The 26416-nt window shown below is 34.3% G+C and overlaps 1 non-coding gene across 1 annotated transcript; it reads right to left on the bottom strand.

The window, feature by feature from the left end:
• Positions 1-10469: 10469 nt before the first annotated feature.
• On the bottom strand, positions 10470-10576 carry LOC143411883 (U6 spliceosomal RNA). Its single transcript, XR_013092897.1, has one exon. It is a non-coding gene; the product is annotated as a U6 spliceosomal RNA (small nuclear RNA).
• Between the last annotated feature and the right edge of the window lie 15840 nt (positions 10577-26416).

The raw sequence follows: 26416 nt of genomic DNA, 5'->3' as shown, positions 1-26416 counted from the left end.
TTGTATATTTGTAGGAATTTGTCCATGTCCATCAGGATAGTTAATATTTTTGGCATAGAAATGTTTGCAGTAGTCCTTTACAAAGGTTCTCCTTCCTTTGACATTAGTTGTAATGTCTCTTCTTTCATTTCTGATTGTATTCATTGGAATTCTCTATCTGTTTTAAAATGTAGTCTAGTCAAGGGTTTGTCAATTTTGTTTATCTTTTTAAAACCTCCAATTTTCAGTTTCACTGATGTTTTCTAATGTTTTCATATTCTTTATTTATTTATGTTTAATCTTTATTATTTCCTTTGGACTTAGATTTTTTCTTTTGGTTCTTTGTGGTACAAAATTACGTTGTCTGTTTGATATCTTCCTAATTTATTAATGTAGTCATTTATCATCATAAACTCCCTCTAGGTTCTGTTTTTTGTTGCATCTCTTAAGTTTTGACATGTTGTGGTTTTGTTTTTCTCAAAGATGTTGTGCAATTTTATTTTTTATTTCTTCTTTGACCCATTGGTTATATAAAAAGGGATTGTTTATTTCCACGTGTTTGTGAATTTCCCTGTATTCCTTTTGTTCTTAATTTTTTAATATCACTCTATGGTGGTCAGAGAAGATACTTGGTTTGATTTCAATCTTCTTATGTTTTTTTCAGACTTATTTTGTGACCTGACGTGTGATCTTTTTTTGAAAAATATCCTTTGTGTGCTTCAGAAGCATGTGTATTTTTCTTCTGTTAAGTAACAGTTCTAAGGTGTCTGTTATTTTCATTTGGTTAATAGTGTTGTTCAAGCTTCCTCTTACCTTCTGATATTTTGGCCTGGGTGTCCTATCAATTACTGATAATGGGGGATTTAAACTTCCTATTATTTTTGGATTACAGTTTGTCTCTCCCTTAAGATCTGTGAGTGTTGGCTTAATGTAATTTGATGTTTGATGTTCGGTACATATATAATTATAGCTGATGCATTTTCCTAATAAATTGGTCCATTTGTCATTACATAATGCCCTTCTTTTTTTGTGACACTTTGTGACTGAACACATTTTTTTAATATATTAGCAGATCCACCCTTATATTCTTTGGGGTATCATTTTTATGGAAAGTCTTTTTTTATCCCTTTATTTTTAGCCCCATGTGTGTCCTTAAATTTAAAGTGTATCTCTTAGCATGCAGTTCTAGGACCTTGTTTTTTAATCTATTCAATTACTCCATATAGTTTTGGTTGAGAAGTTCAATACATTTATATTCAAAGTAAATATTAATAAGTAAGGACTTCCTATTGCCACTATTGTTTTCTTTTTTATCATTTTCCCTCTTTCCTGTCTTGTAATCTCCTCTATAAAGTTTAATTTTTTTGTAATGACATGTTTTATTTCTTATCTTTTTATCTTTTATATATCTTTCATAGGTATTTTTGTAGCACCATGAAACTTCTATAAAACATGACCAAGCATCTATTCTAAGTTGATAATAATGTAATCATATACAAATCTACTTTTACTTCTGCTTCACACACTTTATGCTGTTGCAATACACATTGATCTTTATTGCATATTCATTAACATATTTTGTAGCTATTGACATTCTTAACATTTTTTTCTTTTAATTTTCATGTAAAATTTGAAGTAATTTATATAACACCATGTAATAGTATTTAGAGTATCCTGAATTTATCTATATATTGACCTATACTAGTGGGTTTAAAGCTTTACTATGCCTTTGTGTTGCTATTTGACAATTTCATTTCAACTTGAAGAAGTTTTTTTAGCATTTCTTGTGAGGCAAGTTTACTGCTTATAAATGTCCTCAGATTCTGAATGTCAGAGAAATTCTCTTTATATCCACCTTTAAGGGACAGTTTAGGTGGGTATAATATTTGCAATTGGCAGTTGCTTTGTCTTGAGAATTTGGAATATATCTTCTCAATCCCTTGGTACTGGGGATTGAACTAAGGGACACTCAACCACTATGCTATACCCCCAGTCCTGCAATGATTTCTGCGAAAAAGGAACTGGTCATCTTGTGAGGGCCTATGTGTATGTGATAAATTATTTTGCACTTTGAAAGTTCTCTTTTTCTTTGACTTTTAACTATTTGACTGTAATATATCTCAGTTTTCCCTTGTGTGGATTTATTCATTTGTCCTCTGGGTTTCATGAATCTGGATGCCAATTTCTCACTCTAGAATCAGGGAGTTTTCAGCCATTATTTTTAAAGCAATCTTTCTTCTCTTTTTAGAACTTTCATAATAAATATTGATTTGTTTGATGGTGCCTTATAAGTTCCATGATATTTCTTCACTCTTTTTCATTCTTTTTTCTTTTATTCTTCTGACCAGATAATTTCAAATCATGTTTCCTTGAGTAAACTGATCTCTTCTGTTTGAACAGATCTGCCTTTGAAACCCTCTAGTGATTTTTTTTTTCAGTTTGCTTATCATTCTCTTTAGTTTCAGAATTACTGTTTTTAAAAATAGTTTCTTTTAATTGAGATTCTCAATGTGTTTTTGTAATAGTTGCCTGATTTGGTTAAGTTATCCATTTTTTTAAGAAAGAGAGAGAGAGAGAGAGAGAGAGAGAATTTTTTAATATTTATTTTTTTAGTTTTCGGCAGACACAACATCTTTGTTTGTATGTGGTGCTGAGGATCGAACCCGAACCCGGGCCGCATGCATGCCAGGCGAGCATGCCACCACTTGAGCCACATCCCAGCCCAAGTTATCTATTCTTTTATCACTCACTTAGCTTCTTTAAGACAATTATTTCTAATTATTTGCCAAGCAATTCCTAAATGTCCTTTACTGGAGATTTATTTTGTTTATCTAATTGTATCATATTTTCCTGATTCTTCATGTTCCTATTGATCTGTGCATTTGAAGAAATGATCAACCCTTCCTAGTCTCTAAAGTCTGATTTATCAGGAAAACACTTTCACCATCGGTCCAGTTAGAGATTCTGGGAAACTGTCAATCCTTTTCTGTGTATATGTATCCTCTGGATTTATCTGGATTTATGCATATAGATTTTTCTTTCTTTCTCTTTTTGTGGTACTAGGGATTGAACTAAGGGACACTCAATCACTGTGCCATACCCCCAGCCCTATTTGTATTTTATTTAAAGGCAGAGTCTCACTGAGTTGCTTGGCACCTCATTGTTGCTAAGGTTGTCTTTGAACTCACAATTCTCCTGCCTCAGCCTCCTAAGCTGCTGGGATTACAGCCATGAGCCACCATGCCCAGCTAGATTCTTAATTAAACGTTATTTACTGTTCTTGCTTTTCTCTTACCTTCTCTCCCCCCAACTCCCCCGCTCCCCCTTCTAAACCCCATCTCTTGATCCCTCTGCTCTGGCTGCTGTACTACAGATGTTGGAGGCATGCTCGCACTCTTGTCCCTTGTCCTCTGTGGAGAAGCCTTGATTCTGTGCCTTCTCCCAGTCTCACTCAGTTGTGGTGGATGCAACAGGTCACTGATGATTTTTCCTTTTTTTGAGCTGCTTCAGTCAAATTGTGGAGATTCTATCACCCAGAGAAATGGGTGGTACACCAAAAAAGGCCAAGAATGTTGAAGGTATGCTTTCCTCCTATCTCTCCTTCCTAGGGGAAAAATCCTTAGATTTCATGCTTTCCCTAATCTCATGGAGATGTGCTTGACACACTAGGTTGACTGTCCTTTGATCTTTGATTTTTTTTTCTTTCTTTTTTTTTTTTTTTTGCACTGCTGGGGATTGAATCCAGGGCCTTGTGCATGAAAGGCAAGCACTGGACCAACTGAGCTGTATCCCCAGCCTCACTTTTTCCTTTGATCTTGACTGTTTCTGGTTGTCTGATCTGTGCTGGTTATGTCAGTTCTCCATGTGAGACACAGAAACGGACCTCGGAGCAGTGGGATGAGAGGCTATGATACTGGTTCTACACTCTCTCCAAATCTTGCAGAATTGTACCAATTGCAGCAAAACCAGGCCCTTTTTTACATTGTCCCTAAGAGTTCCTGGGTATCTACGCTGTGTCAGTTCCATTAGTGCTCTGTGTGGAGTTAGACAGAAACCAGCCTCTTAGGTAGCATGAAATACTGGAGAATACTGGGGGCATGTTCCTTCTCTCTCTCTCTCTCTCTCTCTCTCTCTCTCTCTCTCTCTCTCTCTCTCTCTCTCTTATTTCTACCTGAGGAAAAATATCATAGACCAAATTTGTCTCTCTTGGTGCTGAGCTATGTCATTTTGGGGAAGAGTCTGATGTAAAGGGAAATTGCTCTTTCTACCCATTTTAGTGCAACTATTCTTTATTTTGTGCTCATTTAGAATACTGGAAATTGTTAGCTGGATTCTGTGCTACTTGTGAAGGTATTTTGGCCATATATTGTTGATAGAGTGATATGTCTATAGGGGAGCAAGAGATGGGACTTCCTATTTAACCATCTTGCTGATTTTACACCTAGAACTATAAAAATCTTAGAGAAAAAGCACTCATCCATACCTTCCTTGAGCATTCCAAATTGGCAGGGCAATTAACGTCTTGGAAAGAGTGAAGAGAAGGGCAATTCACCTTCTTTGCCAATGCTCTGAGAAATCATGGTCCAAGGTGCTAAAACAATTTGGAAGTTATAAGAAAGTTGAAATGTCAGGCCTTATGAAGTTACCCAAAACAGATAAAAAGACCTATGTGGATGGATACACTTCCTACATAATAAAGAAATTTATTTATTGTAATAAAGAAATTTAGCACTTAGGCAATGAAAATAGATCCGTGCAATTGTGGATGGCAGAAGAAATATTTGCCACTTAAATAAGGACAGAAAGATAGGATGTTTGGAACTAGTGGAGAAGTTTTAATAGCCACTGCAGAGAGATCCGGCAAGTTGATAGCTCTGGGCTGCTGTACATAACAGTGGGAGAGTCAGACATCAGATATCTCTGAGCACAGTCACCTGATCAATCTTCCCAGTATCATTGCCTCGAGAAGAAAGAGCTAAATTTTTAAAGAAATTCTTTTGGGTACTCGATCTTACCCATCCTTCTCTCACTACTACATGACTGGTGTAGCCCAGGATCTAAGAACTCTATGTGTCCCCATGTAAACCTTTTGCAAAACAGAGCCCAAAATACAATTGACAGGAAAGCTGTCCAAAATTGGAGGTTCTCATCTATGGAATTATGACCAATTAACAGATTTAGCATGCTCCTTCAGAAAAATTTCTGTCACACATGTATGGTCACAGTTATATACTTGGCCTAGGCACTATTCCAAACCTTGCCATAATACCAAAAATTATGAACTGATGAGGCAATAACCAATATCTTTTATGAGTTTTTGCTAAAAATACTGTGCATAATGATCTTTATTCTCTCAACCCTAGAGCACAAATAAAATGTATCAGACTCAACATGGCCTTTGATCATAGTCTATCTAGAGGATAGTATAATATCTACTTTGGAGTCAGGTAAAACTGGACTTGAATTTTATTTGTACCATTTTGCATGTGACCTTTGGGACATGGGAATTATGGGACATGGCCCATCCCCCCCCCCCATTCTGAATTGAGATGTGATCACCTGCTTGCTCCTCACTCATTCACCGTTGCTATCCACACCAGCAGACAATGCAGCTGAGAGGTGGTCCTCACCAGCTCTATGCTATTAGGAATTTAAGCCTCCAAAACTGTGAGCTAAATAAACTTGTCTTTACTTCATAATAAACTGCCAGGCATTTTTTTTATATAATAATGAGAAGCTGACTAATACTGGTCCCATCCTTAAGTTCAGAGTCGAGGGCAGCCATACTAGTATTATCTGAGTACATATTTTGTAGCCCAACATCCATTTTCTTTCCCCTCCAGAGAAATAACCATTCTTGTAGAGCTTCACTATTCCCCCAGCTTAATTTATTTTAAGCTTTCTTTTCCAATCAAGCTATTTAGAAAGACTCAAATTAGAAGGGCAGAGAAATCTTAGACATGGCCTCTAGACCTTTTCCTTCAGCATTAAAAAAGAAATGTGAATATGATTATTTCCCTTCACTAAAATACAAGTTTCATGAGCTACAAAGGTAATAAAAAGATCTTTAAACTACTTTTCAACTACTTTTTTATTACACATAAAGTCACATATTTAAATATAGCCAATGTGTTTCCATCTATCAAAGATATACAGAGAAAAGTTTAAGTTGCAAAATTTTTGACTAGTGCAAATCTCTTTGCATTTCCTTTGGAGTCTTTTAGGCACAACTTTACTGTATTATGATCAATTCTCTGTTGTATGCTATGATATGATGGACCAGACTCATTTGTCACATTTCCTGATACAAATCTGGAATCATCCATTTCTCCAGGAATTCCTGGTTTCTCTTCATGGGACAAAATATTTAAGGAATAAAATTTATGTGCAAGTCATATTGCTACTGGGTTGGTCATAGTTCCTAAGCTGTTTCAATTTATATACCTGGGGAAAATATATTTAAATATAAGATAATTTCAATTGATACCCAATATTACTATGATTTTACTTAACCATTTTTTTTGCATTAAATCTGCATTGTTTTTTCCTGTACCAAATATCCTAGATTTCAAGGACATTGAGGATTAAAATACCACTTCTACCTGCTTTTCTCACATTGAGTATACAATAGGTTTATATTAGCAATCCCAATGCTGGCACCAAAAATATGATTATTGCATATAGTTAAAACATTTTTGCATATGCCCTTTCTATTATTTTATAACATTTCCACTGTTAGAGAATATATACTACTTTCTGTGCTCACTCACTGTCTGTTCTATAAGTAAATATAATTAATTAATAACCTCTATTACCCATTATGCTTCTGTGCTTATTTTGGATTGCCTGAAGCTTCTTCTAGAATAGATTTTTCAGGAAAGGTTCATAGAACACGTTTCTGAGTTGCCCTATGCTAATAATAGTTTGTGTATAGCATTTATGTTAAAAAGTCTGTTTTGCTGGATAAAACATTCTTGGCTTACATTTTATTTCCTTAAATACCTTATTCTGTTCTTTTTGTCAAGAAGACTAATACCAATTTGAGTTTCTTTTCCTTATAAATGACTTGATCTTTTTGTATAAATGACCAAGGCATTTTTAATTCCTTTTTTATTCTAGGAATATGTTGGATTTGACTATTTAGTTTCAATATTGTAAGTTTTGTAGTATGTCTTTTGTATATGTAATTTTAAATCATTTTGTATTTCAAAAAAAATTCTTATTGTCTTAGTGGTTGTTCTATAATCTTAATTTTATCCAATTCCCCTACCCGCTCCAGTCTGTGACATCTTTTATGTATTTGAAACTTCTTTGCCTATCTTAGGTGTTCATCACATTTTTGAAAATCCTTTTCATCTTTCCACTCTAACTTTTAAAGCAGTTTTCTTTCTGCCTTATATTTTTAAAATATTGTCTATTAGTTGATTTTAAATATTGCCTATGTTTGTTTCTTTTGGGTCTTCATTTTTAAATGTAAAATTCTTTCTGATTATCCTATGATTTCTACAACCACATTTTGATACTAAATCATTCCAAATTGTAACTTTGTTCTTTTATACATATTTTCTTGCCTTTCTGGTATTTTAAATCTTTTAGCAGTTCTGACATTGTGATGCTATTCTCTTTGGTTTTATAATTTAAATGGAGTTTGACTCCAACCCTTCCTTGTTGAGTTCAATTAACAATCAATTTCCCTAAATCTTTACTTCCCCTAAACCTTTATAATATATAATATGTCAAAATACACACTACTATCATGTATATCTAAAAAGAACAAATTAAAAAAGAAGAAATGGCTATTTTGACTGTGACTTTCTGTCAATTCTTGCTTTTCATAATATAAATTGTGTATTCCTAACCTGAAAATCCCAAATCTGAAATGTTCCAAAGCCTGAAACTTTTTGGAATGTCAACATGACACCACAGGTAGAAAATTCTATACCATGAAACTTTATATCTTATACAAAATTATTTAAAATATTGTACCAGGTTAACTTCAGGTTGTGTTCACACTCAGACTGCATTCCTTCCCTAGGATATCTCACTAAGTATATGGTAAAATTCCAAATTAAAAAAAAACAAAAAACTTCCAAATTGGAAACATTTCTGGTCCAAAGCGCTTTTGATAAGGATCCTCCCCCTAGAGTTATGGTCTGTAAAACTGATGAAAACACTAAGTTGGTGAATAATAGACCATTATTTCTTGGGTAAATATCAGGTTAAGTTCCTGTGATCCTCTGATCACATATTTTCATTAACTTATGAGGCTCTTTGTGCTGCTATAAAAAATGCTGAGACTGGGTCATTCATAAATAACAGAAACTGATGTTCTCACATATTTAATTGTGGAGGTTGTGAAGTCCAAGACCAAGGCATCTGCAGATTTGGTCTCTGGAAAGATGTGCTCTGACTCTGAGAGATCACCTTATTGCTGCATCCTTCAGAGAATAAGAATACTGTGTCCTTACGTGATAGAAGAAGGGAAGAGCAAAAGGGAAAAGGGCATCTAAGCTACTGTTTTATTCAGGTTTTTGTTGTTGTGACCAAAGACCAGACAAGAACAATTTTAGAGAAAACGTTTATGTGGGAGCACACAGTTTCAGAGGTCTCAGTTCATAGACAGCCAACTACGTTGCTCTGGGCTCAGGTAAGGCAGCCATCATGGGGGAACAGTGTAGAGGAGAAAAACAGCTCAGGACACGGCCACCAGGAAGCAGAGAGCTCTGGCTCACCAGAGACAAAATATAAACCCCAAAGGCATGACCCCAGCTACTCACCTCCTCCAGCCACAGCCTACCTGCCTACAGTCACCACCCAGTTAATCCGTTCAAGTGGACCAATGCACTGATTAGGTTAAGGCTTTCATAACAGAATCCATTTACCTCTGCAGTTCACATGTGAGCTTTTGGGGGATGCCTCCTATCCAAACCATAACAGCTAGTTTCCTTTATTCTTTTTATAAGGTACTGATCCAATCCTGAGGGTAGAGCCCTCAAGATTCAAGCCAACTCCCAAGACACCCTACCTCTTAATCCCACTACAATGAGGATTAAATTTCAACATGACATTTGGTTGGGGCACATTCAAATCATAGCACTAATCAATGCATATCCTCGTTTTACATATGTTTCTATAAGACACCTCATTTCATTAATGCATACTTGATGCATTAATATTTAAATCATAGCCATCACTATAACACATCCCTAAATAAAGCTTATCTAATACAGGTATTTTCTCTAGAATGTAGTAATAAATACATATAATTTTACATCTCAATATATTACTAAAATATATGCGAGAATGGAAATAGACCTGTAATAAATATTAATATTTGGAGTAATCTGGGGGAAAAGCATACAAGATAATTCTTCCCACGAATTTTCCAATTTTTCTGTAATTTTGAAATTATTGGAAAATAAAAAGTAAAAACAACAACAACAATAGTAGAACTATTTCCCTTTTGTTTGTTGATATCCCTCAATCGGTTAAGAAACGACCTGGCATATGTTCAATGAACACTTTTTAAAAAATGAACAATTAATGTCAAGTAAGGGGTCAAGTCTAGAGAGTTAGGGGTAGAATCACTGCCCTTAAAAACAGAAAATACATAAGAATTAACGATCTCTGTACATGAAAGCATTGGTTTTATACTATGGTTTTCATCATTGATTAGAAATAGAAAACTCAAATAAGTTCAATTTAGCATTCCTCCAATCATGTCTTACAATATTCCTGATTGATATGTTTTCTTCATTTAATTAATGTTGTTAACCTTCCCTTCCTTGAAATTATAACTTTTTCAACCATAATATTAGAAGCATTCAACTGACCTTTGTTTGATCTCAGATAAAACTTATGACAGTCCCAGGTTTGAGATGAACTTGGGCCAGGCTTTCACTTCTTCAATGCCTGTCATTTAGTATTCTGCCAGTCTAAGCATCTTATTTTAGAATCAACCATATGGAATTTTGATGCTAAGGCTTATCTTAATTCTGAGCTATCTGATAGCATAGTAATTACTACAAAGCCATCAAGTACCACCAAACAATTTGCATCTCCTTAGGGAGTAATTTTCCTACAGGACAAATAGCAGTTGTCAAGGACTAAGAATAATTTTGTTTACAAGCACAGATTTAGAAACCACTAAACAAGTATGAACATGCACTGGAGATGTGACTTTCACTCTTAAGTATCTGACTTTATTTTTTTTTTTTTTTTTTTTTTTTTAAATGAACATAGTTTATTGTATACAAATTATATTTCAAGGGCTGGGAATATATATAGCTCAGTTGGTAGAGTGCTTTAATTAATTGATTTTTAAAACATAGTTTTCCACCAAGACAGCCAGATTAAAAAGATGACATTCCATTTACAGATGATCTCCAACTTACAATGATTTCAGTTAGGATTTTCTTGACTCTAAAATAGTATAAAAGTCATATGCATTTAGTAGTAACCATAGCTCAATTTTTGAATATTGATCTTTTAAAAATATGGAACGCTTCACGAATTTGCGTGTCATCCTTGCGCAGGGGCCATGCTAATCTTCTCTGTATCGTTCCAATTTTAGTATATGTGCTGCCGAAGCGAGCACAAGTATCTGACTTTAAATCATTAAGCTTTAAATGCTTGTAATGAAGAAAAAAAAAAGGATTTCAGCTCTTCTAATAAACAATAGGAAACTGGGCCTCTGTGGTTCTTGCAACCCATTAATGGAAATGTGTGTTAAGAGTCCTTGTTGGTCTCATCATCTTGGTTACAAAAGTACTCAGGACTGGAAAAGGAATTTTTTTTCTTTAAATTAATTCAATTCAGCAATTCAGTTGAGAAGTAACCATGAATCAAGCACTTTTTATTTATTTTTTTTTGTGGAAGACATTATGCACAAAGCCTTAGAAGTAGTATACTTTATTTTTTTATTTTTATTTTTTTTTGCTGTAAGTTTTTGTTTTGTTTTTTTTTTCTATTTTTTTATTGGTTGTTCAAAACATTACAGAGCTCTTGACATATCATATTTCATACATTAGATTCAAGTGGGTTATGAACTCCCATTTTTACCCCAAATACAGATTGCAGAATCACATCGGTTACACATCCACATTTTTACATAATGCCATATTAGTGACTGTTGTATTGCAAGTAATTCCTTCTCATGGTATAGCAGTAAACCAAAATACCAACATGTATACCTTTGACCACTCATATTTACTCAATTGTCCCTTCTCTCATAAGATACTTTACACAAAAAGTTTCAATTTATTTATCAAAAGTCATAATTTATTCTACCACAAGTATAACAACAGTGTTGTTCTACGATTCTGTAGGAATAGTCTTTGGTAGTGTAAACATTATAAGTCTGTCCATTAATAAATTACCCTACTAGAAAGAGTGTAAAAGATTTATCTTATCAGAGCCTATGATGTTTCTGGAAATTGTACTTTCACTGTCATTTGCTGCCCTAGAGTTGCCTTGAAAAATTAAAAATAAATTAGTATTTAAATTATGCATGGGTATAAAATGTTTTGATGTTTCAAATTTTAGACAGACCTAATGTTCATCACCTTATTAAATAAAACTTTAAAAGTCCATCTAGGTACCTCCTAGTCATTTAGTTCTTGATTTGGCTGTGATTTTTTGGCTTACAACATTAATTAAAATACCCTCATGCTGAGAGAACTTTGCTTCCCCTGGTGACTTTTCCTGGAATTGATGTGTTTTAACAGACTGGGACTGTATTGCAGTAGTCACACAAGTAAAGCTGAACTATATGTGTTCATATTCTTGAAGATTTTAACTAGCTAAATCCTTCATCTGAGCTTACATGATGGCTATCAACAAGAGTGTTACCTGAGACAAAGAATTGCTCACACAATGTAATTGGCTAGCCAGTACTTGGTTTTGCCATATTTTTAATATCAAGCTATATCTTATAAAGTATGAAAACCATATTTTATGTTTCTAAGACCAGTAGTAATAAGAATTTATTTAGAAAAAGGATTTGTCTACATGGTATCATTACAGCGACATATCAGTGGTCCAGATAAATGAGTAGATAAATGAATGGAAATCCATGTTCCAGGACTCTCCATAAGGAGTATAATTTGCCAAAATAAGTAATAATAAGTAATCAAAATTATTTATCTCATCATCATGTTATAGATAATATTCCACAGAAGATTAAGATGACTTTGAATTAATCAAATCTTCTTAGCAAGTGGCTAAGTTATCTGGTTGGTTTCCATCATGAATGCTGCAGCTACCAGCTGCGGTGGATTTCCATCAACTGTGAAAATATCCCAGAAAGAATGTATGTGCCATGATGTTCCCCATTCATTTACTAGTAGGGAGACAGAGCTAAAATGAAGGTCATTTTTTTCCCCTCTCTATCTTTCATCGACTAACTTGTCAATGAAAAGAAAAATCTCTTTCTCCCCGATGAAATTAAGTTTCTGTAGTTTTCTGGTTCAAGAAATTCTGTGTATCTGTTACTTGATCAATGCTTTATTGTTTGCAATAAATAACCCAAACATCCCAAGATATCAATTTTACCACTCTTCTGCAGCAGGTTGGGGGTCCTATAGCTAAAAATGTTATTTTGCTAAGGTGTCACCTATAATCAGAAACCATTAATACAGTATCAATTATCTGAAAAACTACTTTGAAGAGGAAAAACCATATTAGAGTATGCTAATTTTAATATTCATATTTTGATGCTTAATTTTAAAATATTAATATAATTATATAAGTTAAAACATTTTCTCAAATTTTGAAGATAATAATGTAATATGCAAAATTTAAATGAAAACAGGCAGTTCATTAAACCCCTCCCCTAGAGCCCACCAGTGAAAAGAGGGTCTGCCTGAGGTGGCACAAAGTAATGAGACGGGGAAAGAATGTTATCAAGTTCAAGAGCTGTTCTGTGCCACTGAACATGTCACATTCTTTCTGTGCTCTTAATATATAATACATGGATTGGATTTGCTTAAAATTCTCTGTTCTGATATATTGTATCATTGTAAAGAAGGTGGAGATTGCCTTTCATAGATATTAAAAATTGGTGATGAAAACGTGGTGGGATAGGAATTTGTCTTTTTTAAAATGTGGTGGTAATTTTGTTGGAAAAAATATAAAGAGAAAGGTTAGCAATCCTGTGACTACTACCCCATTCAATAAACATAATTCCTCCTTAACTGGACATCAGGACAGCATATCAGCTACTGCTCAGTCTTGGCATGCAGAAGCACCCAACTGCAGCATGAATTATTTTTCAGAACTGCCGGAAAATGCTGATGCTTCTGCAATCTTTTTCTTTGAGTTCCAAGGTCAACATGAAGGACTCATGCTCTTTTTTTCTTCTTTTCTTTTACTTTTTCTTATTTATTTATTATTATTTTTTGTGACAGAACCAGGGATCAAGACCAGGACCTAACACATGCTAGCAAGTGCTTGACCCTGAGCTATATCCCCAGCCTTAAATTATTTCTTAAGTATTGATAGAATGCTTCTGAATAGGTTCAGTTACTGTCTTTGCCCATGAAGCTTCAGGCTCACTTTATAACTTCCAAGAAAGCCCACTTGGATTTTGTTATTTGCCATTGAATCTCTTTCCCAATAACTCTTCAATGATTTTATATGGAAATAATGCCCTCTCTCTTTTCTTTCCTTCTTCTTTCTCAAAAGTCTCTAATTGACAATATATTGTAATAAATTATGCTATTTGCTTTCCAATCCTCCATGGTGGACTAGGAAGACAATTATCTAGTTCCTCTTCTGGTTGTTGCCAGGTGTATATCTAGGGGAGGAGGGTCCCATGTACCTGACTGGCCTGATTGTGACAACTGAATGACAGCAGTCACATGTGAATATCACATGATCCTACATGGGCAGGCCTGTCTTCAAGGTGAATCCAACAAGGATGCAGAGGACAATTTTCTTTCTACTGAAGTTTTAGAGTCAAATCTCCACTCCAGATGGCAAAGGGAAGAATGAGGCAGATGAATAATAACAATAAATGTTTATGGCCATGCTAATAAGGCTGCATTCTGTTGGAATGTGCTTTATGTGCCAGAAGAATAGAGCTAAGATTCCAGGAATTCAAGAACAGAAAAAGAAACTTTCTCCGTCACTGATTGATTGGAAGTAAATGTTTTCATTTTATGATTGAGCTGAGGCATAGCTCACATCTACAACTGGAAGAGGAAACGTGCTGGCTATTATGAATTATATATGTCAAATTCTCTCTTAATGTCAGATTTTGATAAAGAGAATGATATTACAGGGACACGTGGTTTGGGGACTGAGATCCACAGAAGAAAAAAAAACAAAAAGTAATATCATGTGTCAATGAAAATTCTTTTAAAAAATCAGTCTGTAAATGTAAATTTTAAAAATGAAATATAGGTGACTTTCTACATAGCATAACTATTACTATAGTCTTTTACTAGGGCATGGTTAAGAGACAGGTGATTTATCTGGAAAAAAACACCTAGAGAGAATAGCAAATAAAATACTTGTTAAAAAAGTAATGATAGGGGAAGTGGCCTGTCAGATAATAAGATGTACTCTAAGCTACAAAATAAAAATACCATAATACTGAAGCCAGAATTGACAGACAGATCAGTAGAAGAAATTGATAGTTCAGAAACAGACCTTAGCATATATAAAATGTATTATATGATAAATGTATTAAATACAGTAAGGAAAAAGATTAGTTTCTGCATACTCTCAAGAAAATTGACATGTAAGAAAAAAACTTGTTCCAAAGCATTTGTGAAAAATAACAATCATTTCTTTCATCTGAACAGCTGAGTTCCCCAAAAGATAAAGGTTTTCTCCAGATACTAAAAGTTAAAGCAAAGCTGAAAAGAAAAAGAGAGAGAGAGAGAGAGAGAGAGTCAGGCAGGCAGGCATTGAAAGGTACACCTTTAGAGAAAAGGTGGGCTAGAAAAAAATTATCTGTCTGCACAGGGATGTAAAAGAAATTTGTCAGATTTGGCCTGAGCACTAAATAAGAAAGTTCTCCACTTAGAGTTTGTTAACTATCAACCTACTTTCATGAAAGCTTACTTTCTGAGTGGCCTAAGAAACCCTGAGCTGATAACATAACAAAAACGTGGCTATTTGTATGTTCATGGCTGCACTAGGTGAAAACAACTCAGATTTCATAGATAAATGAATGGATAAAGAGAATGTCATATACAAAAACGATGGAATATTATTTAGTCTTAAAAGGAAAGAATTATGGCACATGCCCTGAAATGGATCATCCTTGAGGACATACATTATGCTTAAGTGAAACAAGACACTCATGAAAGCACAAATGCTCTGAGTCCACTTATCTGAAGTATCTCAAGTAGCAAATTCATAGAAACAGAAAGTTACCAGGGTTGAGGGTGAGGGGTGGGAGAAAGGGGGTGTTCAATGTGTTTAATGGACATAGAGCTTCAATTCTGAAAGAATTGAAAAAAGTTCTAGAAATCTGTTTCATATCAATGTTAATGCATTTTATACTATTGAGTAGACACTTAAAGTGATTATGATGGTAGGTAAATTTTATGTTATATGTTTTTTATCACTTTTCTTTTAAATGAGAAAAAAGGTGACCATTTGAGAGCAGAAATGGTTTCAGGAACAAATAAACCTAAATACTCCCCAAAGGGGTATGCCCGCACCATGGGCAGCTAGAGACTCTCATATGAATCCCCAATGAGTCTGAGCTTATAATATGTAATGCAAAGATTATAAGAAAGTAGATATGATAAAGATCAATTGAAACAACTAATAACAGAATGTAATCAACATATTTAAAATCCACAAATCATCAGAAAATTACACAACAGTGATAATAAAAATATTGAATACTAATCTGAAATTGGTATTTTGAAATGCCTGATAAATTATAGGAAAAAAGAAAACAGGGAAAAGAGAAAGATTGTTTAAAAAAATAAGACAAAATTTTCAAGACATGAAATATATTATCAATGAACTTCAAAATTTAATGAAGAACCTTAACAGAATAAGACAATACAAAACAATGGAACGATCATTTGAAGTTTTCAGATAACAAGACAAAAACTCCAAGAGACCTAAAATAAGAAAGAGAAATTCAAAGACAAATGTAGTAGAATAAAAATTAATAATGGTCAATTAGTTTTAGAAGGTGAGGCTGGGTACAATTGGGAAGAGATGACATTGATGAGATAAATGTTGAGAGTTTTTCAGAATTGGTGAAAGTAATGAATATTCTAATACAAGAAGCACAACTCCATGTGTAACTAGAGGCGCCACAGTGCAATTTGAGTGCAGGGAATTCCTGTTGTGGCCTCAGACCACTTCAGTGTTTCTGCTTTTCTTTCTTGAAGTTCTCAAGAATAACTGTATGCAACATCCCAAGAAGAGCTGGGCGCTGGCCAAATAGCCTGGGCTATGTTCTGGTTCACCCAGAACAGCAAGCTCTCTGATGTTTTAACCAGTGTCTCGTGTTACCCCGAGGCATGTAGGGGAGGGCTGCCTCTCCTGGTCCTCATCTTCAGTGCAAGTGCAGCACGTGTAGTTGATACTACATATACCCCAGGCAGATTCCCCCAGCCTTAGGGACTGACTCACAATCAATCCCAGGATTACGTTGTCCCTTGCTGCTTCTCTTTGAGTATTACACCCTGTTCTTGTTGCCTATGAGTGTGTTCTGTCTCACTGGATCAGACAAGTTGGTAACCAATGAACATATTTTTTTCCCAATGAACAGTTTTTTCCACAATGGGAAGATCTTAAAAGCACAAGAATGAACAAAATATATGGAAGCAAACATTACAGAAGAATTCTCATTAGTAACAGTAAAATCTTTAATTTGCTGAAAGAAATTATCAAGCTGTAATTATAATTCAAGGAAAATTATCATTTAAGATAGCAATGTAGACATTTTCTGGTACATAAAAGCAAATAGCTCCCAACATATACATAGATTACTAAAGGCACTCTAAATGATATATCTGCAGAAGCAAATTAAAACTCAAGAGTCTAACATGCAAGAAAAAATGGCAAGCAAGTTGGTAAACTGGTCAAGCCTCGGCCTACCTCTTTATCTTCTAGTTATCTTTTACTTGATCGGTGTATTATCAGAGATCATATACATATCATTTAATTTTACCCTTTGTAACTTGCTAGGATTATGAGTTATATAATCCAGGATACTATTGGTTTTGTTGAACACTCCCTATGCAGTTCAAAATATCTTGCAATCTTTACATGTTCAGTGTAGGCTTTCTATATGTAAACAAGATGAAGCTAGTTAACTGACTTGCTCTGGTTTTTGTATTTGTTCTGATTTATTTACTTTTTGATTTTCTTACCTAGCATTTTCTGAGAGAAGGGTGCATTAATAATACAACTTCTGGGCTTTTGCTTCAATGTGGATGCTGTGGTCAAGGGCAGCCAAATGTCTTTCTACAAACATTAGAAAATATTGTACACATTGCAAATATCACATCAGAGAGCTCTAGAAACAATATGCACTCAATAATCTAAAATTCCAGAGGTAGAAAACTCCTTCTTAAGTTGGTAACAGTATCTCATTGTCATCTTCTAAGGGCACTTGACAATTCTGAGTATCAACTGAGAATCAGGCTTAGCACAGGCAGAGGAATTCTAGTGGAGAAGTGAAAAGTAGAAGAGCTTTTGTAGAACAAGCAGAGAACAGTATGACAAATTAGAAAATAGGACAGAATCACAAGGCCAGTTATTCCCCACGGGACTTTGCTGAGTTCTTCGGCAGTGAAGGAAGATGAGAGCTATACTAAAAGGCAAAGTAAAATCTACCTAATTTTGCAGAGGGATAAAACTTCCTCTAAAGAAGATTTGCAAGAAATATATGATCATTATGCCCTGAAGACATTTTGAACATATGTGAACCCAGGGATTAAAGATCTAAGCTCTAAACTTTCAAAAGCACAAATATTCAAGGAAGAGGAGACAAAGACCACATAGCTCTCAGTCAAACCTGGGAGAGCCATATCCCTGGAGGATATTGGGTGAGAAATCCTAGTAACATTTCCTGTATTCCTATAGTGCTTAAGAGAGAAGCACCATAACTCCTGATGATATTTGTCATATGATAAATCTGGAAAGAGTAGAAGTCTAAAGAATTAAATTCCAAGTCTCTAAAGAACTGAAATTCCAGCCAGACAAAGTGGCACATGCCTATATACCAGTGGCTCAGGAGGATTGCAAATTTGAAACAAGCCTCAGACATTTAGCCAGCTCTAAGCAACTTAGTGTGGCCATGTCTCAAAATAAAAAAAAAAAAATGAAAAAGGGCTGGGGATGTGGCTCAGTGGTAAAGTGCTTTTGGGTTCAATCCTGAGTAGCCAAAAAAAAAAAAAAAAAAAAAAAAAAGAAAGAAAGAAAGGAAGGAAGGAAGAAAGAAAGAAAATTCCAGGGTGGGGATAAGAGACAAACCAGGTACTCAAACAAACACAACACAGGGGATAGGAATAGGGACAAGCAGGAATTCACAAGGAACAAGGAAACTTTAGAGAGAAACTGGTTTTCCTCAAATGGCTCTTCTCTTTGTCTCTTCAGATAGAGAAGATCAGTTTCTCAACCTATCTGTCTAATAAAGGAATGGAAAAATGCTCATTGATAAAATATTCCACCTGAGAATTCTATATAATTTTATACATATAGTGTGATATACAAGAAATAAGAAGAAAAACAAAAACTATGGAACTCAACAATTAATAAATATGTTTAAAGTGCATCACACACACACACACACAAGAACTGTCAACTTAGAATTCTATTTTTAATAAAAATATCTTCCAAAAATAAGATGGAGTTTTTAAAAAATGTGTTCAGACAAAGAAAAGCTGAGAGCTTTGGGCACCGTTTGGCATGAATGATGAATGGTGAAAGAATTTCCTCATGCTGATGGGAAATGCACTGGGAAATGCACTGGGAATGTTGGTGTGTGCGTGAATGTAAAGGAATACTGAGAGTTTAAAGCATAAGATAATAGAGTTTTATGGAGTTTGCCACTTACATTGTGGTCAGAATATACTTATCCCAGAGGACAGAGAGGATTCAAATGGTCTTGAATTGTTATATTGGCATTGTTCAGAAGGAAATAAAAATCACAAAATGAATTTTACTGTAGCTCAGTCACGTACTTGATGTCTGTGAGGCAGTCACTAAAAACTCACAAGAATAAAAAAGCAAATAGCTGAAGACAAGAAAAATGAAACCAAAAGAATTCATTAATTTCACACAGGTGGAAAATGAATAAACTAAAGAGATAGAACAGATTTATAAAGGTAAGATGGTGGACTTAAATCCACTCTGTCATAATAATATCAAGAGTGTAAATGCGCTAAATATTCTAGTGAAAGGGCAGAATTTATTAGACTGGATAGAAGCAAAACAAATTGTAAATAAATCCAGCCAAATGTTGTTTACAGTGGACATGCTAAAAATTCAAGGACACATGTTGAAAATAAAAGGAGCGAAAAAAGACACTATGTAAACAATGAACAAATACCCTTGTGGTAGCAGTGAGAATGTATTTTAAGGCAAGAAATATTACTAGAAATGAGAAAAGCCTACTATATTAATAAGAAGTTATTCTAAATTCATATAAATTTATTGATAAAAGTTAAAAATATACCAAGCAAAATTTTATAAAAATTAAAGGAGAAATAAAACATGTTGAATCATGAAGATTTTTTCATTTTTCAATAATTGATAAAACAAGGAAAATATTAGCAAAGATATAGAAAATTTGAATGTTAATACTAAAAAAAATGATCTGATTGCTTTTAATAATCATTACAAGTGATAAAGGCAGAATGCAAATTATTTTTATGTCCACAAAGAATGAATTCTGGGCCATAAACAAAGTCTTAGTATATTAACAAGAAATATGTTCTTTCATCAGAATGCAATCAAATTGGAAGCCATTACCAAAATTTAACTAGAAAACTCTAAACTGGGAAGCCGGGCATACTGGCACACGCCTGTAATATCAGGGGCTCAGGAGGCTGAGGCAGGAGAATTGTGAGTTCAAAGCCAGCCTCAGCAACTTAGCAAGGACCTAAGCAACTTAGAAAGACCATATCTCTAAATACAATGTCAAAAACAAGGGCTGGGGTCTGGGGATGTGGCTCGTGGTTAAGCATCCCTCAGTTCAATCCTCAGTACCAAAAAAAGAAAAAAGAAAAATAAAGAAAGAAAAGAAAGTTTTAAAATGGAAATTTTGTAGCTACAGTAGCATATATTAGAAAAAAAAATCAATGCTCTTTCTCAAGATCTCATCTCAAAATGCTATAAAAACAATAGCAATAAAACCCAAAAATAGTTTATATGGAGAAGTAGAGAAAATAAGAGCAGATATTGATAAGCTAGAAAGCAGATGCAAAGTAAAGAATGAAACAAAGTCAACAATGTATCAAATAGATATACTTCTAGCAACACTAATTCAGAAGAAAAACCTGAAGGTGCATATTGGTTATATTGGGATTAAAAAATGAAGTATATTACTAATGATTTTACAAACATTTAAAAAAGAGAATATCATGAAAATTCACTTAACAGCTGAAATTCAGTGGACTAATTAATTGAGAAACAAGGATAAATAGAAATCTTGACAAGACCCATATCTGTTAAAGAAATGGAATCCTTAATTTAAAATATGAAGAATGCCAACAATATTATGATACCAACAATATTATAATTCTTTAAGAAAATAGAGAAAGAGAATATGTTTCAATTTTTCTTATGAGACCAAGATAACTCTTAATAGCAAAATCTTGCAAGGAAATTTAAAGAAAAGAAAATTTCAGGCCAATATTTCTTATAAACACAAAAATCCTTTAAAAAGATAGTAAACATTAGTACAAAAAATATATGAAAGTACAAAGATTGGAATACATGAAGCAAAACTGCTTTATTGATAAATGGCATGACTGTATAGGTAAAAAATTCAAAAGTTTATAAAGGTATTATAATAAATAAGTCTGTTTGCTAAATACAATACCATTAACAAAACTAAATTTCATTTCTATTTATGATACAAAACAATCCAAATAATTTTTTTTAAATTATGTCTTTATCATTTTAATATGATAGAAACATCATTTTAATCGTGCTAAAAACTATTAAATACATAGAGAAAGAAGCAAAATTCCACAAAACTATGCTGAGAGAAATTAAAGGCAATACTATAAATGAATATAGAAATATATTGTGAATTGGAAGACTCATTATTGCTAAAACGTTAGTTTCATCTCAAGAATCTTGTCAGTTCAGGGAAATCTCAAAGAACAAAGTTGGAAAAGTTGAAACTACTGGATATCAAAACCTACCTACTACAGAGCTAATGTAATTGGTATTGAATAAGGATAGACAACTAGAGCAATGGAAAGAATAAAGTTCCCAGGAACAAACCCAAACACATAAAGACATCTCTTTTACAAAACCAAGTGAGTGCTGTAAAATTTTTTTTACAAAATTCTTTCAGTGATTGCTATCGAGTCAACTGGATATTCACCTCCCACTATCCATAAGTTTGAGTTAAATTGTAAATGTGAAAGGTGAAGCAATAAAGCTTCCAGATAAAAATAACAGTCTCTATTAATGATTGTGGTTTTAAAATAAGTTGGCAGTTTCTTCATCCAGAAATATGAGTGTAATTGACATTCCTTAATTGTGGGCAAGACTCACAAACTTGTTTCTAATGTTAAAAATATACTACAAGTAATATTCTGTGACTTTTATGGAAAGTTTTACAGAATAAACATAAGTTCACCTACATCTCCCTTTTTCCGAGGACAGGAATCTTCACATTTTTGAGCCACCATGGAAGAATCCTCTTGTTACTTAAGGCCTGTGTTTTGTCAAGACCATACAGGAAAAGGACTGAGCTTGCTCTTCCACTCCTCAAATCTTTAAAACCACCCTCTTGAGTTAGTTTCCTAATACAACAAATGACAGTAAAAAAATTACCACAAATTTGCTCATCTAAAATAACACCCATTTATCCTCTTACAACTCTGGAGGTCAGAAGTCCAAAATGAATTTTGCTAGGTCGAAATCAAGGCGTCAGCAGAATTGTGCCCCTTCTGCAAGTTCTAGTGAAAAACTCATCACCTTTCACTTTTCACCTTTCCTTTCAAGGTTCCAGAGGTGCATTCCATGGACTGGGGACAGTAACTCTATTTTAAAAGCCAGCAGCACAGCATCGAGTTTCAGTAGTCACATTTCTCCCTCCGTGTCAAATGTCCTTCTGCTTCCTTTTTTATAAGGACACTTGTAATTGCATTTAGGACCTCGTTGGATAATCCAGGATAATCTCCCCATTTTAAGAACTTTAAGCATATCAGCAAAGTCTCCTTTGCCTTATAAGTTACATTCAGATTCTAGGGACTCAGACCTGAATATCTTTGGGAATCATTATTCAGCCAGTGACCCCATTCCAGGTGAGAGATATGTAAAAAGCCCTTGAGATGACTTCAGCCCTGTACCACCTGATTGCAGTCTCTTGAGAGGTGAGATCCAGAACTATCCAGCTGAGCCACTGAATTCCTAACCTATGATCTATAAGAGATAATAAATATTTTCTGTTGTTTTATATGACCAAGTTTTGGGGAAAAAACAAAAACAACAACTCTCTGAAGTGTTTTCCTAGACAACATGAAGAAAAAGAAAATGTAAATGAGCTTGACACAAATCTAATATTATTTCTTTTACAATTTTGTACTTTGCTCTTACTTTATCCTTTCTATTCTTTTAGTTCACATATACTCTATTAGAATATTATATTTAAAGTACATAGTGCTTTTCTAATAGTATGAGGGCAAAATGCAAAATAAGTCATCTTTGTCAGTTTCACATTTTAAAAAAATTTGCTTTGAAATTTGGAAGTCAGGAAATTACTGGCTATAGGATAAAATCTAGCTCCATCAGCCCCAGAACAAAGAAATAATAATCATTCTGTCTCCTTCTGCAACTTCTTTCCCTTGTACAACTTTCTGCAGTTTCTGCTTCAATGTAACTACAGATTCCTTCACCTACAACACACTGTTCCACTAGCAGATAACTTCTGTGTATGCTGTTCATTTGCTGGTTCTCTTCCCTTTGTTTTTTATCATCAGACTACTTCTGCTCAACCTTGAAACCTCAATTTTAAAGAAACTTATTGTTTTCATAGTTGTATATTATTTTGGGTGCTGGGAATAGAACCCAGGGCCCCACTTATTCAAGTATAATCCTTATACTTCTTGAAAATTTACAGGAAGATGTGAAATAGAGCAAGTGATCAAGAAATGCTTGTCAAATTATGGATATGTTTTGAAATGCAAAGAGAATTTAGGTCTGATCAATGTCCCCATCTGGTTTAAACTGTTATCAGACATTGTCATCCCCTCTTGGGTAATATTTTAACCACTTCTTTTTTTAGGTGACTTTATGTCTTCAAGAAGTCTTTTTCTTCCATTTTTACTACAATACCTGTGTGTCTCTGGACCCAAATGATGAAGTTGAAGTTTCTTTTATGCAATAGTGTTTCAGATAGTTAAAGACAGCGAGGAGGTCCTTATTTAGACCCCTCTGCAGACTAAATATTCTTTATTTATCTATTTATTGTTGACAGCCTTTCTCCACATTCCACACCCAGGTCACTATCTGTACTGGTCAGGGTTGTGTTAGGCTGCCAATACCAGAACCCATAACATCAGTGGATTAAATAAGATTGCAGCTTATTTTATCATATACAAAATGCAGAAGGATGTTGCCTTGGCAGTGACATCAGATACTCAGGCTCTGCCAATCATCCTTAGCAAGTGGCTTTTGTCTTCTTTTTTATTGTTGTCACATGGTTTACCACATGGCTTACCTACCTTCAGGACAGCATCTGTATTCCATGCCAGAAGAGAAAGAACAAAGTGAAAAAGATATTTGCCTATGAAATATGTATTTTTTAAAGGGCTTTCTCAGAAGAATCACAGTCTCTCAAACATTTGTATCACAGTTGCAAAGGACACCAGGAAACATATTTTAGCTGGGCATATTATCTATTTGAAAAAACATTATAAAGAAGAAGAAAGGAGTAAACATTAATATTGATAGTGTGTTTCAATGAATAGAACTTTGTTAATGATTGTCTTAAAAGCCCTTACCCAGACAGTATATTCTGGAAAGGTAAGTGCCACAGAGTGTGGGGTGACCACTATCTCCTTCTATCTGTAAATGGAAGTTTATATGAATTTATTAAGGTATGTGAAGATTGGCCCTATTTTTTAATGTGCCACATTACTACTTCAGATTTATGCCATTCTTGCAATGAGCTAAAAAAAATAGTAATTTTTTCACCTGTATTCAGCTAGCTCTCCATTAAAATGTTGCAGTCGCTTTCTGAAACCCAATGAAGAACATGTCATTTCCTCCAGTGGATTTCATCCTGTGTGTCCTGATCCATCATTTCAATGCACTGACTTCTTCTTGAAACTGAATTTTGTCATCCAGTGCATTCACTAGCCCTCCAAAATTAGTGTTTTGGCAAAATTTTCAAGTGTTTCTTTATGAATATTTAAGGGAGTCATACTTACAAACCTGTAAGTAGGTTGAAATGGGGTAAGTATGTTAATGAAGGTATGTACAGAGTGTTAGAGAACTTTGTATAACAGAAACAGGCTCAGCTTGTCTAGATTCTGGAAGGTTCAGGGACCACAGCAAATTTTATATTGATATTTATTATTAAAGATGAGGTTAAATTTAGCTAAGAGATCATACCCAAAATGAGCATTTTTAAGATAAGAAACAGAATAATGGAAGGCTCAGAGGTATGATCTGGCATATCAGGTTCAGAGAGGAGACCATGGAGGGCCAAGCAAGGAGCGACATAAACTTGTCTGGAGTGTCTGCTCTTTACATTTGATTGACAGTTTTAGAGACAGTCATTAACATCAGGGATAACATCAGAGATTTTTCCATAACTGTCTTTTAAATTTATAGCTGCATTTTTATTTCCAATGATAGTTGAATCAAATAGATGAGATGAAATGATTCCAGCCATGTGATTCTCTGTACCATGTGATTCTCTCTGCCCGTTTTTTTGAATTTCAAGTAATCTGTCTTGTGGCTGCCCAAAGTACTCTGAGACTCATTCGTACATGTGTGTTGGTTTTTGTTCCAGGAAAGGTAGCTGCAGAGCCTCAAATCACATACTTGTCCTGTCATGAGAGATGGGTTTGTGGTTCTTTCCACATGTTCTATTGGGTCTATCAAGGGAGACATCCAATTTACAATGTGAATTAGGGAGCCAAGGAATACCATGCTTGCCATTTTATTTAATGACAATGAGAAATTCCAGTAATGAAAGGTAAGCAACAGCACAGTCTAGAAGCTTGTATTTTTAGCCTGTGTACAAGAGGCTCACAACCTTAATTTTCACAGCAACATAAATATTATGACTATAATTAACCATGAATATTTGATGAAGTTTGAGAGCATTATCTACACTTGCTTAATATCACTGTGTGTCATTCTAAATTCTGGATGCTTTTTAAGTATGGAAATGTTCTCCATGTGCTGCCAAATTTCTAAACAAATGCCTGGTGGAAAATTACACCTTAGCCAGAATAATAATCCAAGTAAATAGGTAATAATGGGCATGTATTTTGCACATTAGCTTGACACACAGCATTAAAATGTCCCAGAGCATTAAAAACCGAATTCTTACAAAGAGAATTAAAGTAGGCATAATAGCCATGATTTATCCAGGAGATTGTTGCATTATAGAGAAGTATTTTTCATATGTGAAAAAGAAAATTCTGCTTTGTTAAAGTGCCAGGAGTTTTCAGGTTGGGAGGGGTGAGTTGTCTTTGGCAGATTCCAATGCTTTAAAGATGATCTGGGGATGAACACCCCTGTGGTCCTCTATATGTCTAGGGAAACTTACAGCCAATTAGGAAACAAAATTTAGGCTTACTATAAAGGTTTCCTAATTTTTTTTTTAAGTAAGAAAATTTTCCTCAAAATGTTCATTTTTAAAAATTTTGTAGTTAAAAACTACATAAGTTGCAGTAAAAAGGAGATGGTCTCAGTTTGAGTACATTGTTCCTAATAACCCAATACCAAGACTAGGTAAGTTACAAAAAAAGGTGGAGGGTGTTACTTTGATTCATGACTCAGGAGGTGTGAGGTTCACAGACTTCATCTGGTGTTGGTCTCTTGCTAGCAAAGTCCCGAGGTGGCACAGAACAGCACATGGTGAGACACAGCAAGTATGTATATGTCTCTTCTGTTCCTTTCCTCTTATAAAGCCACCAAGATTCATTTTTGGAGGCTGCACTCTAATGATCATATCTAATCCTAATGACCTCCCAAAAGCCCCACCTCTAAACACCATAACTGGGTTAAGTTTCCACCCTCCATACCTCACAATATG

Source organism: Callospermophilus lateralis, chromosome 12 (genome assembly GCF_048772815.1).
Source record: "Callospermophilus lateralis isolate mCalLat2 chromosome 12, mCalLat2.hap1, whole genome shotgun sequence".
NCBI lineage: Eukaryota > Metazoa > Chordata > Mammalia > Rodentia > Sciuridae > Callospermophilus > Callospermophilus lateralis.
Note: the sequence above shows the minus strand (reverse complement) of the source record. Positions and strands in the feature narration are given on the sequence as shown.